This window comes from Lemur catta, chromosome 5 (genome assembly GCF_020740605.2).
Source record: "Lemur catta isolate mLemCat1 chromosome 5, mLemCat1.pri, whole genome shotgun sequence".
NCBI classification, from domain to species: Eukaryota; Metazoa; Chordata; class Mammalia; order Primates; family Lemuridae; genus Lemur; species Lemur catta.
This window is the reverse complement of record NC_059132.1, coordinates 23,876,749-23,892,854: the sequence shown is the minus strand read 5'-3', so window position 1 is coordinate 23,892,854 and position 16,106 is coordinate 23,876,749. Positions and strand designations below refer to the sequence as shown.

Below are 16,106 nucleotides of genomic sequence, written 5' to 3'. Positions count from 1 at the left end.
GCACATTGTATGCCTGTATCAAAACATCACATGTACCCTGTAAAGATACACAACTATTATGTATACTAATTTACAAGAAAAAAAAAAAAGGTTCAGCCCTTGATTTGATCTCCCCAAAGATCTAAAATGGAGTTTTCCTTGCCCCACACCCAGGGTAGAGAATATGAAACTATTTCATTCTATTCATATCACCTTGCCCTGCTCAGGAGAGACTTGGTTCTTGGAGAGTAGTAGCCTCATGGGTGCAGAGTGAGGGCTGGCGTTTATGACACAGGAAAACAAATTGAAGAAAGTGAGTAAGAGACCAGTAGAGAAGGATCCCAGAGCTGCACTTCAACTGCTCAGTTGTCTCATCAGGCATGGCTGGCACTTCCAGGTACCTCGCTTCTGATTCCTGAACATAAGCTCGTCTGAATCCCTCAAGCTTCCTCCGCAAGGGGGACCACTGTCACCTTCCCATCTGCCCCATCAGCCACCCTCAGATCTCCTAGGAAAATAGGACTGGGGTCCAAGTCAATTTGCAAGGATTATTTCTGAACAAATGCCATCACCTAGGCTCACGGGCAGTGCCAGGGTGGCAGGAGACTGGCTGCCAAGGCTACTTTTGAAGACCTTACTACAGTTCTTGGGAAATCTTGTGAAGGAAGTGTGTTGACTTCGTCCCTCACCCTTCCTTGTTCTTTGCTGTCCCAGGGATTCACAATCCTTTCACTTCCTACCTCAGCTGTCCCTTTTCTCTCGCTTAATCCGTGGCCCACCACCTCCATGGCAGAGAGCAGAGCAGACTCCTTTCTCTTCCTCTGAGCTACAGACTTTATGGCAAAAAGTCAAAAAGCTGTGGATAGCAGTGGAGGGAAATGAGGAGGAAAACCCACTGTCCCCTCACCCCGCACCCTCCTCTCCACTTTGCATTTAGATAACAGACCAGCTATTTTACCCATTTAGAGCCAATGAAAATAATTTTTTACGTATATATTCTCCAATCAAGATGGACTAGCTACTCCTTCCAAAGAGAGACATCGAGACTCGAGGTTGAAACAACTTAAATAAAACCTAATGCAGGGTGGCATGTGTGTTTCAGTAGAAGAGGAGTTCACATGTGATTGTGTCAGGGAGTACAGAGTGAGGGGAATTAGCAAAGAAGCTACACTCCACAGCAAGCAAACACAGTGTTACCTTACATTGTATGTTTATTTGAGAAGGCCAGGGGTAGCTGACAGAAACTATGGGGGAAGGAGGCTAAGACCTTATCCCTAAACCATTGGTAGTGCCAATGACCTAATGATATTTGGGCTGTTTAGGGCTTGCCTGGCCTATTAGCAAGGCTATGGGTAACAACTTTGAAAGTTCCCCTAGGTCTAGGGTCTGGGCACCGCATCTCCTGTGGGAGTCTCAGACATACCACCCTGACTCTCACCAGGGTAGAAAGGGGTCTTGGTTCAGATGCCCACTAGCTGCAGGACCTTGGGCAAGTCGCCTCTTCCCTGGGCCCCCATCGATAAAATAGAGAGGCTATTTCCTTCCAGGATAAACATTCTACAATTCCAAGTGGTCTGTTTATCTGAATGTGTGAGAAGCCTGAGATGGAATGTTTACTTCCTTCAGAAAATTGGAATTTAACAGCCAAAAGAGTCTTTTTTCCTCTGAAGGAATAAAAAAGAAATCCATTTACTCAATCTGCTAATCCCAAAACCAAAACAAAGACAGTTTGTGGAATAAATGAGCTGGCCAACAAGCCTGCAAGCACTGGCTCACAAGTCAGCCCCGTTCCCTGATCTCTTTGCAAAACGGCACAGCATATTCTTCCTGGTCCCACAGAAAAGGAAATCTTTCACACCTTTGTATAACTCTATGCATTAAACCATAAATTATTCTTCCCCTCTCTTCTACTTTCAGAATCTATACAAAAGGGATTACCTCAGTCGTTTTTCAATATTACTTTCATACTTGGAAAATGCATTTTCAAAAAGTTATTTATTTTTCACAGCATGTCAGGTTGTTATATTGTACTAGTTAAAATAAAACTACTATATAAACTGCTGTATACCTTTGCAAGCATTACATTTCCCTAAAAATGCTGTGAAGCAGGATTTTCATAGGTCCTAAATATATTTATTTTAAATATTACGTTATACTTTATTTTAGCACCATTCCAGATTTTAAGAAAGAAAGAAATAGGGAAGCCAGTCGCTAAAGTAATTTAGCTATTAAATAACTTTCTTGTTTGAAGTTCTCCATTTCAGAAGAAAAATTATTTAAATATTAAAAAGCGGTTTTACCATGAAACTTAAAACCAACACATACTATTATTCCTTCTCGAGAGCTCTTGGAATAAGCTAAAAACGTCCCTTTGGATTTGATTCATGCTCACCTAAAAGCAACACTTGGGCAGGGAGTAAAACATGTCAGGAATACAATATCAAATGAGTACAACCCAGCATTTCCAATAATGAGGCCCGCAGACCCTTGATGTATATGGTTAGGTTTAAAATATTTCCTGGAGCACCTCTAAAAGGTGACAAAACTAAACAAAAGCTTGTCTTGAGGTAATCCTAAATTTTATGCCTAAAATTGTTTTCTGTTCAAATGTAATATTAACCGTTCTCTAAAGCGCTGTGAATTTCTTTAAAATGCCATGTTGATGAAAGACTCCACACAAGAACATGTACTTTCATTATTTGTATATTTATTTGTATTTCTAATGATCCCCCCACAACCCCGCAGCTGGGGTGAGGGGTGCTGACTACTTGAGAGTCAACCAAAACAAAGCTGGCCCTTGCCTGTGAGCCTAGGGTACTCTGTTCCTACGCTGAGCTTAGAAAATGCTGCTCTCTCAGGCCTTCTCTGTGGCTGAGTGAGAGGCAGAAAGAGGAAACACTTAAATATTTAATACATGATTCTGCAGAGGCTTTTGAGCCGGGGCATGAAGGGTCTGAAAGCACTATCTACTTTACATCCACGGAGCCCACCACCAAAATGGCCATGATCCAGACTGCAAGCCACTCAAGAAACCAGTTTTCTTTCCCTTTTTCTTTTTCTGAAGCTGACCTGGCAGGGACCTATCTTGAAATCTTTCCGAATCTCTTTAATCTTTCATTTGAGTTTCATCCCAAGCCCCACGAATATCCACCCTCGGTGCCCTGCAGGTCACTGGTCAGTGAGTCCCTGAAAACAGGGAGAGCATCCTCGGGGAAACCCAGAGAGCAAGAATGAAGAAAAGAAAGCAAAGATATTTCACATGTGTTTTTAACGCAGCCAAATTTAACTACAATGTGCTCCTTGGTAGTGCTTTTAACTAACAAGCAGGCAATATATTGCACTGTAAAATGTTTTATTTTAACACCTTACAGTTTTTAGCTCTGTGGCTGTTGCAGGTATATCCATTAAAAGCAACACAGACTATAAATCAGAATTCCATACCTTTTCACAGCATATGAATCTATTCTCCTGCTGGTAAGCACACAGCTTTCATTGATGCTGATGGGGGTGACATATACTTATGCAGGGGAGAATAGACCACTCTATATATGTGAATTTATGCTTTTAGACAGGTGGCTGTATGTAGACAAGAGACACCAATAAACAGATTTTATTGTAGCTGTTTAGAAACAGATTCTGTGCTACATATCTACAGAGAAACAGTCATCTTTTTCTAAAGGGAAATGCAGAGGCAAACCCTTGGCAGAGTTACAATCCACAGTTCACGACGCCACAGTTTGGTACCCATCCTCACACATATCCATAGTCATTTGAACTGTGTTTGACCAATCCCCGATACTTAATAAGCTAATAGTATTTCTGAAACTACAGTTATGCTGAATCTAATTGCGATATCCCTCATCCCTGCCCTGAAAGCATAGCAAACACCACATGGCAGAAGGCAAATGTTAACTTTTTAATGCTCTGTGCAATACACATACCTACACAAACACGGGGTATAGATTTTCAGAGGAATAGGTTTTTCATGAAGCATAAATCTTCTAGATCACCACTAAGGGGACTGATACACTGGCTTCAACAGAATATACTTCTCATGTTTAAAAAATAAATAAATACTAAAATAGTCTGTGTCACGTATGGAGTCTGTGTGGTTATTTTATATATTTCATTTCTTTGAACCATATTTACTTTGATTTTCTTTCTGCATTTTAGTCACTTCCTAAAAGGGAACCCAGGAATAGTGCAAGTTACAAAAACAGATGAAGAAAATATTTTGTTAAAAGCAGCCTAAATTTCCATAATTTACAGTAGATATTCACACCTGCACAAAGAGGCTGACATTCAGCATATGCATCTAGCTGTGAGTGATGAACAGAGGGCTCTTACCAGGATAAAATAGCTATTTCCAGAGAAATCCATAAACTAGAAACAGACCAGCTCTCTTCTTTAGCTTCTTCCTGTACTTCATTTTAAAGACAGCTTCCTAACGGATATTGGGAGGGTCAGTTCACTTTTATTTACTGCACCAAATATTGCTTAGGATGGACACCATTGTGCCTTGTGTGTTGCAGAGACTTAAAGGCCATGACAATATTTAACTACACACTTTTGCTTGCATGGCTGTGGTGGAAGGAACCACAGAATACTGATCTATCCAAAAAAGAAAAAAAAAATTAGAAGTGGCACAGTGGAATTTATGAATGAGAGTACTTTGGCTGCAAAGCATTCCCATTATAGCCCTCAGCCACCACAAAACTGCTGTGTAATTGGAAGGGAACTTTTTCCCATGCAAAGAAGCTTGCTGTTGGCGCCAACCCATCAGAGACAGTGCACTGGCATTAAGAGATGCACACCTGCAGGCGGGCTCTCTCACTCCGCGGGAGCCTGGCCCCCACCTGCACCCTGTGCTCACAGAGGGACCTGAATCCCAGAAGACCACAGGTCACAGAGGCACAGAATGAGGGACTCTCAAATCCTGGAGAACATTTCATCCACTCAATTTAGAGGTAAAGAAATTGAAGTCCAGAAAAGCAAAATAAGTAAGTCTCAGGTACATAGCCCATCAAAGGCAAAGCCAGGACCAAAAGCCAGCCTCCCTCCGGCATCTCAGCCCAGAGCCGCTCCTCTTCCATAGGTCTAAAAGCTGACCCTGTTCAGCGTTTATTTACCTAAAACCACGATCAACCAATTCAAATATTATCCTTAATGTCATTCTGGCTGGGAAACAATCAACTTCCTCCAAACCAGTTTAGATATATTACTGTTTTCCCAAAGGGAAAAAAAAAACTTTTTTTCTTGTGTGTATGTATGTGTGTGGATGTTTGTTTTTTTGGTTCCCCAGCAACAAAAACTATACTGAAGCTCAAAATAATTTTTGGGCTTACTTAAAAAACCAAAAATCCAACTTCTAAACAAAATTGTACCATAGATCTCATATTTGTTAATATCTTAAATTTTTCAAACTCTAAGTTCTTAAGTTCAGTAAAGTTTCACATGTTTAAACAACTTCATACGTATTAGATATATTGCTTTTTATTTGTCAAGTATTCACATTTTAAAAAAATGCAAAGCTAAACAGGATATCCTGATGGGAGGTACTAGGTAGCTGTTTCAGGTTATGCTGTCAGAAAAGATCCCTTTTAAAAAGATCTCTCTGGAGAGAACAAGGCCTGATTTATATGATTTATATAACTCCTACCATAGATGAAATAATAATTGTCACTGATATTTATTAAGCACCTCATCTAACTGAATCAGGGCCTTAAAGAATATATTGTTTCTACAGCACAAAGCAATCCAGCTGGATGGATGTTGCTTTCTCTATTTTGCAGGAAAAAAACCCCTAAGTTTTAAAGAGATAAAGTTATCTGTCCAAAGTCATATGGCTAGTTAGTAGCACTGGAAGTTTGGAATACTTGTCTATCTGATTCCAGGAACTACACTATTTCTACTCTGCCACACTGGACTCTAAGTGGAAAATGTAGGCATAAGAGCTTTGCTCTCAGTTTGATTGTCCCTTCCTTGGGAACACATTTCCAGACCCCTCACTAAGTTAGTTCTTCTTCCTGGTACATGCACGCATATTATCCTCCTGCATCTTCCTTCATAGCACCTAACACAATCGTAATTTCACTTTTATTTATGTGATTCTTTGAATGACGGTCTCCGCCACTAGACTGTAAAGTCTATGCAAAGTCTGTTAACAGTCTTTGCTTGGTACATAGTAGGTGCTCACTGAATGAATGAATAAGCCACTGCTTCCAACTTACCTTCACTGTGAGTAACTCAGCACTAAATATATAGCCAGGAGAACCCAAATTGTTCTCACTGTCTTATTGTTCTAGCCAGATCTGATAATAACCACGATTTAGATTCAAATTATGTCTTTCATTTAAACATCTCAAAGCCAGATAAAAATAAACAGCTGGAAATAGCTAGCAAAAAGACAGAAAGAGAGAGACTGAAATAAGTTTAGGACTCTGCCAAAGGTCTTAATGGTAGCAACAAAGCCATAAATGTCTCACAGCACTTCATACGTCACAAGGGCTTTGCAGATGGAAATGATATCAGTATCCGGTCTCTGCCTCTGCTTCGGCTCACCGAGACACTACTCCAGAAAAAGGTGATGTGATTTATTCTGCATTCTATCATTCTGAATCATCTATTAACCAGCACTTGTGCAGTCAGAGTACAATGATAAATGATAGTCATAATTATGACCCTAATTCACAGCAAGTCACCAAGGTATCCTCTGAATCACAGAAAAATGTCATTAGGTGAGAAGTTCTTTGAGAGAAAAGACCACTTTGTACAATTCCCCTAGGGGCCTTATACAACATCTAATTGTTGGATAAAACTATATTGATCATACCTATGTTACTGTATCTGAAAATGATGTTGTGTGTGTACCACATAAAGCTAAGAACAGATAATACACTTGATCTTAGCCAAAAGGCCGAGAGGTGATACTTATAAATTAATTATCTATTAACCAAAATGTTTACATAGAATATTCACTAATGTTTGTTAAGAGAAATTTAATTCATCCTTAGTAGAAAGTAACGCCAATTTAGTGGAGGGTATTCAGGCCCAATCTCCTATTTACTGATTAACAAATTACAACATTGGCAACACTAGACTTTTGAAGGACCCTAAGCTATTACAGGTGTTGTCGTGGCTGTTGCTATTGCTGTTGTTTTAATCTACCAGAATCTACTATCTGGATATTTAAATTTTGATATAATTAACAAACCAAAACTATGAAGAAAAGTTTGGTCTGTTTCACAAGAGAATCCTAGCTGGTGTGCAAGACGGGAGGAAGTTCACAGAACTCGCCCAGAATGATAACAAATAAAAATTCACTGTGTTTTTAACGCATAAACTAATCATTCTCCTCCTTTCTCAGTCTAAGTCATGTGGGAAAAAATATGTGACTATGTATGTTGTCATAGATTATCCATGAAATATAAAAATTTAAAGTAAAATAATATTCTTCTAGAGTGTGAGGTCCCTGAGATTTTTATCTATGAGTCAAATAAGCAGCCTATTACTCACTTTTTTGGAATAATACCCAGTGTTAACTGAGCAGTGTTAACATGACAAGCAAAGTTACAGTGAAAATATTTCATCTCATCTATACTATATCTCCTTTCTCTCATTCATTTGTATTTGCATATTCCTATAGTAACTTCTTATGAATTTAAGGGAATTAGTTAATTTTCTTAGACAAAACTACAGGGAAAAAAATATTCTCAATGTACCAGAGCTAAAAACAAGACTCAAAAGAAGGGGAAAATATGAAATAACCTTAGGACCTTACCAAATACATTTAATCCTTTGAATAACTGTATAAATATTTGAGTGTCTTTTATTTATGTTTTCCTCCTTCTTATTATAAAGTAAGACAGGCTTTATAAAGTAGCCACTTTTTTTTTCTTTTAAAAAAAAAGGAAAAAAAGAAACTGTAGTTTATTATTTAACTTCCAAAAAGCCAACATCAAAGGTTAGATTTTTGGCATTCAAGACCAGATAATTTGTAATTTCTTCTTTTTTTATTAGTTTTAAAAATTTTTATGTGGACAAGAGTCAGAGATCTCAAGAATTCTTATCTGGAGGCCACTCTTAGCCAAGCTGAGTTGATGGGAACTACCCTTTTTTGCCAAAACCCAAAAGAGAAGTTATATACAGTCCCTCCCTCCCCTTCATCTCTCTCCCCAACACCCTCTTTCTGACTCAAAATGAAAATATTTTTATTTTTTTTCTCCTTGCATTTAAAGGAAGATAAAAAAGAATCCTAGCTGTATAGGAAGTGTGAGGCTACAATTTCATTACATAAAAGAAATGATCTGAAACTCCCAAATTTATTTAACAAACCCACAATGTTTATTTAGGACTAGGGTGAGGGGGTGCCTCTTATTTGCATATGTTATCCTGTGAATTTACTACATGCATAATTTTTAGGTACTTAATGAGTGATTCAAATAGAAATGGAATTAGGTTGCAGACAATGACAGTAATGAAACTCAGGGACAATGAAATAGGATGCAAGTCCAAAGCTGTTAGGCTAAATCAAATTGTGCATCCCACAATCCAATTTCTATTGAAACTGCAGCAGCTTGAGATAAAGTTGTCATAAAGTCTTATCAAGATTAGGCAAGATAACATGAACATTAAGAAGCCATATTTAGGTCATTTCCATTCTCCCATCTTCCCCTCACAAAAAGGAGTGGATGAGCAAATGACCCAGGCAGTCTGCCTTGACTGTCTACTCCCTCACCTCCATGTAGCCAACCTGGCCTTTGTCCCCTGCACACTCTCCTCTCTCCCTGCCACTAGTGCTACCAAGACTTCATCATCTCTGGGCCATTCCTACTCCAGTAACTTCCCAACTTGGTCTCCTTGCTCCTGAGCTCTGCTCCCTACAGCTCTCCTTAAATCTCTCCAGTTCTAACTCATATATCCCTTCTCCCTGGCTTTCCCTGATGCCCATCCAGAATTAATCAGTCCCTGATACAGCTGTCCCTGACACTCTATCCTACCATCTAACTGTCTTATTGATTAGCTCTCTGTCTGCGTATGTCTGTACCTCTCAGTACACAGACCCTTGAGGGCAGGAAATGCCTCCATTTCACTAGCATAGGAGCAATAGTGTCTCCCACAAAAAAGGTCCTCCATAATCTTGTTGAATTGAACCCACTAGCTTTACTAAGGGATTTAGATATTCCCTTAATTGTGTCAATTTGTGCCTGTTGACAAGAATCCTGCTTATTAAAAAATGCTTCTCTAACATGAGTAGAATGTGTAAGAGCCATTGGCGTAAGTAAGGGGAGTGGTATATGGAAAGAGAACCCAAATGGGCCAAAGTATCATTTCAAAATCCCTTTCTCAAAGAGCACATGAAGTAGGACAGACAGCACAACAGGACTGGAGATTCAAGCTACTGCTGAGCTTCTTTCTTTTTTTAAATAAATGCTTGTTGATTTGTACACTCTGCTATAGGTTGATAATTCGGAACCTAATAAGATGTGGTCCCCGCCCTCCAGAAAACTGATGACAAAGACTCACTGTGGAAGGTAAGTTTGAGAAACATAAGATTTGATAAGAATCATGGCTGACAGGGTCAGTGGTGTTTAGCAAAGTGGGCGGAGGGAGCCCTGCTTTGTCGTGTTTGCCCATTTCCATGGTGTAAATACTCCCACCATATATGATGTCAAGCTGCCAATGTGGTATCACTGAACAGAGTTAGGAAAAGATTCCTTCAGTTGGTTCTCATGAGTCTGTGTGCTCCAGCACACCAAACAGGATCCATACCCCCCACAGCCACAAGCTAGATTCCCATCCATCCAATAATCCATTCAATAGACATTTATTGAATACCGAGTGTCTACCACTGTGCTGGTCACTGGAATAAAACAGTGAACAAACAGCCACAGCCCCTGGCCACATGGAGCTTACAGCATCCTATGCTGGGAACCAACCCAGCTGGGAAGGACTGTGAAGGTGTCTCTGAGAACTGAAGAGAAGGGAGCTAGAATCTGATCGATGAATTGAACTTATCAAAGAGAAGAAGAAGTTTCCCTGAGAGAAGCAATGGGAACAGCATATGAGTAAGGAAGGTGGCCTTTATCCTTAGGACAAGAAACCACTGATGAATTGTAAGCTAGGGAACGGCATGATCAGATTTGAATTTTGAAAAGCTTACTCTGGCTCCTGTGCGTAGAGAATGGTTTCTAGAGAAGCCCGATGAATGCAGGGACACCATTCTGGAGCTACAGCAGGAGTCTGGCGGTAGAAGTGGGACGGTGCAAAGGGGACAGAGTTGAGAGATATCTGGTGTGGCTGCGGGAGAGACTGAGTGTGAGGGGTGTAGCAAAGATAATTCCCAGGTTTCTGCAACTGAAGAGATGAGAAATCTGTCATTAACAGCAGGAAGATGAGTTTATGTTTGGACACTGAGTTCATCAACATAGATTTTATATTCCCCCTTTATATAAAAATGACTCCCTACAAAAAAAAAAACCCAAACCTCCTCTCATGGCCTCCAAGGTCCTCCACACTCCAGCCCCAACCTTTTCCACCGGTTGCCCCATACCCCATGTACTACTGTTTCCCTCCCTCAGCAGTAAACCTGCTGGGAAACTCATGGACTCCTGTCTGCATTCCTTCTTTCAAATTCTCCATCAGAATCTGCTTTCTGATCTTTGCTTCTTTGTGAAGGACAAATGCTCAACAGCTAACAGAGCTGCCCACCCTAGAACTGTCTGGACTTCAGCCTGAAGACATGAAGCTCAGATCACGTCTTATTCATCTTTGTATCACCTGGATCTGTCAGGAGGTAGGTACTATATTTTCCAAAACAAAATCACAACACCTGGTCTGACAGCATGAACACTCTTAGAGGAAGAAGACAGGCTGGTCTCCAGACATACAATGAGCACTCATCAAACATTTGTTGTATATGAATTTACGAACTTATCGATGGACTCAACAAAGAGTCATTGGATGCCAACCATGCCCAAGCACACAGTAGGTACTCAATAAAGAACAAAGGATGGACTATCAGGCTTCCCTCTGCATAGGACTGTCATACTCAGCTTCTGTAACAGACACCTCTGATACCTGACTCATACGTCCATGGCCCACCTTTGATTTCAGCCATGTATCTTACCCTGGCTACATCTCACCACAAGAAGGCTTCCTTCCACATCATGCCAACTCTGAAGGAGCTGCCTGGCCTATGCACAGGTGCCCAGGGACAGTCCTCAACCCATGGGAGCCAGGAGCCAAGAGACAAATGCTCCAGCCTCTTGTCCTTCAGAGCAAGAAGGCATATCCTACTCTGCCCCTTAGAGGATCCCAATGGGATCAAGTACCTATTGTCACAGCAGTGACTTCAATCATGCACCGTTGCCTTAGTTTTTCTTCCTTACCCGTTCTCACGCTCCTCTCTCGTTCATCCCCCGCTTCCTAGAGTCATGCCCACATAAACTACCTTGTGAAAGGTCTCAGATCTGGGGAACGGCAAACTGAGAGAGACTCCAATCAAAACCAGCCATTTCAGGATCCACGAGACCCTCTTTCACTCTGGCTGGTGAATTCCACACTGAAAACAGGATGAGGGCCATTCAGCAACTTTTCGGTTTTGCTGTTCTCTGAGGACATCTGTGGAATGTTGCAGTGGAAACAGTACACAGCAAGTGCTAAATACATGTCTTCTGAATTTAATCCAGGTAAAAAAATCTAGCCTGTCCACAGGTAATAAAAAGGGGGTAATGTGTATGGCTTCCTGAATTACTCGTTTTGTCATCCCATTCCCTTGTGTTCCTTAGAGTTAGACTTGGCTCCTTTTTCCAACTTTAGCCCCAGCACGTTGGAATGTACTTATCAACATATTAAATGCTCCTTAAACTTCCTAAAATGATCCTAGATCATCGTAGTAAAGAAAAAAAAGCTTCTGATTTAAACATACTCAGCCACCCATTAGCATGACAAAGTCTGCATTTTATTTAGACATTGCCATTAATAATGAAATGATGTATGATTTCCACTCCTGCAGCTCTTCCTTCCTTGCCCAATCAATTATACATTTAAGAAAATACTTAGTGGATAGAAACCTTCTCTAATTAAGCATCACTTGAGGGAGTTTGTGAGATTCTTAAAACTACAAAAGATCTCTCAGATATGTAGGATGGTGGAGGGAAAAAATAATCCATTCAAAATGTTTGAGTGTTGATTAGCAAAACATAAACTTACATGCATTCTGACTGCTAAATAAGGAAAAACTCACATACACACATTTTTTTAACCCAATAAAGATTTGGAGGTGAACTACATATTCTGCAGAGTATAAACTCTTTCTCTCTTTGTTCCAGCTAAGAAGTCAGGACTAAATTGAAATTAGATATTTTGGTTGAGACCAAGTACCAGCCTTGCTGTCCGTTAGACAAAACAGTCTTCTCTATCAAAATCATTGAGGATTTAAGATAGTTGGTTCTTGAGAACGCTGGAAATTGTCCAAAGTTGGAATCAAACAGAAATAGCTAGCCTAAGATTTCCCAGAAGACAAAATGAGGATGGTTTTTCTCACCAAAATGATCACATATCATACCCTGTTTGGGGGAGGGGTGCTTATCTTGGGATAATCTCCAGTATGATTTCGCATCCCGGGTGTCCCAAAAAACTAACTCTCTCTGACACAGCACAGAAAAGTCATTCAATTTGGTGGGCCCTAATGCTTTCTCTTTCTCTCCCTCTAGAGGCAGAAAATGAACCACTAAATAAGGTTTAATTTCAAGGCATTAAAAATAAAACCAGGGATAAGCCATTTCGACAGGAACAGAAAACAGGCCTTGGAAGAAGGCAAGGAGTGTGTCAAGAGAGTGTATACAGGAGAGACGAGGGACAGTGCAGGGGGCATGGACAAACGAGGTTCTCTCTCTCTCACCCTCCTCTGCCTCCATCTTCTCCTGCACTCTCCGCTCCACCGTCTCTCCCTCTGACCCATTCTCCCTCTCTCTACTCCCACCCCACTGCTCTGCCCCAGCCCCTGTGGCTGTGGCTCTGCACCCCTGTCTGTCTCCTGCCTTCCACCCCCGAGTCACCCACCCAGAACCACCATCACCCACCCAGAACCACCAATGGTCCTTCCACCTGGGACGTTTCCCATCCTGTCCAGGCAGCTCCTCCTACAACAGGAGGGATCCATGAATTTCCAGAATGGGCTCTGCACATGGTGTGGGTGTAACGACCCTGTCCCCAGAGACAGCAGGCCTCCCCTGACTTTTACGACTTGGCCTTCAGAACCCCCTCCTGTCCCCAGCTGCCCTTAGCCCCCAAGTCTCAGGCACAGCCCTCAGCCCTTTGGTCAGCTGTGTGGGGCATGAACCATTTTCTCCCCACCCGCCATAAGCACGTACTTAACACACTTGCTCATGAACTAACTTCTCACTATTGACAAGACTCCGTTCCTCCCACCTTGGCCTTCCACTAGCCAGTTGTGCCCTCCCCTGGGCCAGCCCCAGCCCTCCTTCCCCAGGGGGGCCCAGGAGCCTCCAAAGCAAACTCAGAAACTCAGCAGTTGAGCAAAAAGTCACTCCAGGGAGGGAGTGGAGGGGACAAAGCTGGGTGCCTGTGCTCTTTTTAATTCCACATTCTGGCAAAAAGAAAACCTCAGGTCTGACTTTAGAGCCTTTGACACATAATTGGTAGCCAATTTTCCTAAGTGGTGAGTCAATTTTCTGCTTGTGAAATGTAACTTTACCCTGGTGAACACCCGGCCCCAGGGTTTTCAATGTGGCTTAACAGCAATTATATGAATGTTAGGAAGGGGGGAAGTGTTAAAGTCCCTACATTTACATTTTTTTTCGTGTTTTTAACCTCTTAAAGGGATAGGAGGCGTCTCCTAACAAACGAACCCACGGAAATCTCACCCAAAGACAGACCCAGGATATCCGGGGAAAGAGAACCATTCTGAAGCCACACCACAAAGGGGACTTTTTTTTTTTCATTCTCTCGAATATGCAGACAAGGAGTGAGATGTCATGGGGAGGACATAACATTCAGGGGTCAGGGCATCCTTTTCCCGGTTCCCCTCGGGCTATTTTCTTTGCTCCCCCCCATCCCCGGCCCCCTCCCCCGTGGGCGCTGGCCCCCGCAGCCACCCCCGCCCCGGGCGGCCGACGGCTCCCGCTCCACATGTGCGACTCGTGTTTCGGCTTTCACTGGCGACAAACTGGAGCCGGGGCCTTTCCGCCTTGGAGGAACTCGCTACGTGTCGCTAACAACAACACAAACACCGCCTGCCCCCGCTCGGTGCTCCGCTGCCCACCGTGCGCTCGGCACCACGGCTGGATTTATAGCAAGGAGCCCCGACTGTAAGAAGTAATTCATGAGTCCCCACAATGCCACTACTGAGAGGCACTGGGAGGGGGGCAGGGCGAGCAACGGGGTGTTCCCGCTCCGCGGGCCTCCATCCCAGCCGGTCCGATTTGCAGTGGTGCACGCTCACATTCGCAGCCAGCACACGCCGTTTGTCCTCATTAATTTTGTTGTAATTTTTTGCTTCATAAGGAGGGGTGGGGAAGTCATCTTTGCCACCTCTCTTTCCTCATAATTCGTTAAAAACCCAACACGTTTTAAATATTTTATTGTGCCATTAATAGTTGCAATAGAAAAGTCATATTACATACATATGTGCACACAAACCTACGTGGTGCACACGGACACACGCAGGCTCATACTATACTCACATGCAAAAAAAAATTATATCATCATTATGGACGCTTCTGGAAGACTGAACGTTTGTTTCAGAAAGACATAATAATTTTAATACAACCAAACCTTATTTGGGAAGCATCTAGCATGGATGCAGTTTTGGAAAGATGCAATAGGAAACAAAATAATTGATGTTAAAAATCAATTAGCAGAGAAAAATATATGCATTCTAAGAATGCCACCAAAAAAAGAAGAAATTGCATGTCATGTAGGCATATGTTTATTGCTTTAATCCCCAGAAAAGCTCCTAACTATCTCAAAGCAAAGAGAAAAAAAAATATTGCAAGTGAAACTACCCTTTGGACTATCAGACTCAGTTCCAAAAGGTATAGGAAAAAAAAAAACCCACAGCAAAAACACACACACGAAACTTTGTACCAGATTCAGTATTAAAAGTAGGTTTGTCAGGTCTCAGAAATACCTCCCTGAAGCCTGGTCTGTGGTTACAAGGTTTGGTGTTCAGCCCTCCGCAAATCAGTCTGGGGTTTCTCTAAATCTGAGCTACAGCCTGTCAAGATGATCCTTTGCAACACTAGCCTTTTAAATCCCACACCTTTGTTTCTCTCCCTAATTCTCAGACGAATTGTCTTCAAGTTTCTGCCTAGGTCAGCCATTCCAAGCTGGAAGCAAGAGACAGACAGACAGACGGACGGACGGATCCTTTGCCCTGAGAATTTGGAGCTGCAAACCTTCAGCGCAGGCCTGGGGAGGGATAATTGTTTTAGTGAAGCTCACTGCCTCCTCAGTGGTCTGCGAGACCCCGCTGAGTGTGGCTGCTTACCTTTGGCAGTAACCCAGGGCAGGTTCAGGAAACGGTTCCGTGTTCCTGCCCTTAGCTTTGTGTCAATGAAGCCTGGCACATCTTTTTTGTGGTTGTAATTTAAATGAGACAACCAACTGCACAGCTGTCTCGGTCAAATTATGCAGGGCCATGTGGCCTTTCTTCCATCTTTAAAAAGTCCGGGGCACCTCTGACCATGTTTGAGGGAAGCCCAGGGGAACAATGACCAGCAAAAGGAATAGCGATTACGCCAGCAAAGGATGGAAATTTGCCTAAATGAATATATTAAAGGCTTCGCTTAGAAAATGGAAATGTTAGTTTTTAAATAGAGGCAGAATAGTGTCAGGATTAAGACTCTGATCTCGGGGGTCAGACACAGCAGGGTTTGCATCCCAGCTCCACCGTTTAATAGCTGTATTGACCTTGGGCAAGTTATTTAACCTCCCAGAGCTCCAGTTTCCTCATCTGTAAAATGGGAAAAATAAGAATACTCACCACACTGAGTTGTAAGATTTAGAGAGAATACTTAACAAAGATGTAGCTTAATAAATGTTAGCTATTATCCTCGTCATCGACAGTAATTACAGCAGTTACAACAGTAACACATAGAACA

The 16,106-nt window shown here is 42.0% G+C and overlaps 1 protein-coding gene and 1 pseudogene across 2 annotated transcripts in view; both read right to left on the bottom strand.

Annotated features, from left to right (window-relative positions):
* The window catches only part of EBF1 (EBF transcription factor 1), a 383,852-nt gene that overhangs the window by 322,332 nt on the left and 45,414 nt on the right, over nucleotides 1-16,106 (bottom strand). The window lies entirely within an intron of this gene.
* Nucleotides 6,731-6,907, bottom strand: LOC123638946 (annotated as a pseudogene).